Below are 1,524 nucleotides of genomic sequence, written 5' to 3' on the forward strand. Positions count from 1 at the left end.
ATTAAAATGTTATTAGTGAATGTAAACAGCGTAGGTTAGGATGGTTAAATGTTTTAAATTTATATAATTAGGAAGAAATATACATATCTTATTTTTATTGATTTCAAGGCAGTGGTGGGCATTATAAAAATACAGAACTTTTCTGAAATATCCATTTATTTGTGGTGGCGGGTGTATTAATTGTCAAAAAACTAAATTTTATTTTTTATTCAAAATCATTATTGGCGTGCTGCGGGTTTGTTAAACAAGGTATAACAAAAGTCTCGCCTAAGGAATCTAGGTTATAGGCCTCAAGAGAACAATGGTTGACAGTAGAAGGATTATGTACTTTATACTACTGTATTACATTTGAGAGGTTAATAAACTACAGCAGCCTGCTACCAAACTGCATTGGAAGCCACCAGGGGCGGATCCTGGAAAAGGATGAAGACAGATTCTTTGGTGAAGCTTCCTTACCAAAAACTCAAGCACCATACCCCCTGTCCCCTAGGTTGGTGCTTCGTGCATCCCCTACACTACCCCCTCCCCCTCCTGACCAAAACTTTTCTCTGGATCTACCCCTGATCACTGCATATTTTCCATAATACACATTCCTAAACAAATTTGGAATCAATCTTTCTAATACTGTATTTTTGTTGCCAGTACCAGTTCATTCGCGCTAACACTAAATCAGCTGTGTCTGACAAATGGTTTGGTGGAAAAGGAGAGGATGAAAAACGAGGGAAGGGGGAGATCAGGACACTTTTCTTTACTTCACAAATAAAAATTGAAAGCCTCAGAAAAATGATAATTACATAAAAAATAATCATTTTCAAGATAAATTTAGCTCAGTATTTTTTGCATTCTATTATTCTTACTAAAAACAGCAATTAAAATAAAACATGTCCATTATTAAGTATTATACTGTACTGTCTTCATAATAATTTACAAAACCTACAGTTAAAATACATTTATAAAAATCATAAAAGTTGAATGAGAATGGGTACCGGGGTAGAGCTAAATACAAAACAAGTTTTGCTAAAGGCAAAACATGATTACTTCATATGAGTTTTCACTTCATATTATTTATTTCCACTACAACATTGTTTTGTATTGTAGGCAGTCTCAACCACACTCATCAGGCGGATGTGTACAACTGACATTATTTCAAAGAAAACTTGCATATTATTAACAAGCAGATTAGCAGTGATTAAATGGGCCTATTGTCTAGATTGTAGATTGTTTATCAATGAATTAGCAATCATTGGTTTGTTAGGAGAAATTTCCTCCTATGCCTACAAGTAAATATTAATTCATTTCTGCAGTTGAGAACTTAACTCAGGATGACAAATAATAAGAAACATTCCATGCAGGCATAAATTGCATTCTTCATTTTATGGTATATTGCATCTTGGTATCTTTTAATGTCCAAATGTTTTCCTTATAGTAACATCAGTTGTACATATCTGCATGATGAGTGTGGTTGACTCTGCCAACCATACGAAACAATGTTGTAGTGGAAATAAATAATATGAAGTAATCAAA

The sequence above is a fragment of the Anneissia japonica genome, unplaced genomic scaffold, assembly GCF_011630105.1.
Source record: "Anneissia japonica isolate Jap-2015-1 unplaced genomic scaffold, ASM1163010v1 scaffold288057_len103349_cov133, whole genome shotgun sequence".
Classification (NCBI taxonomy): Eukaryota; Metazoa; Echinodermata; class Crinoidea; order Comatulida; family Comatulidae; genus Anneissia; species Anneissia japonica.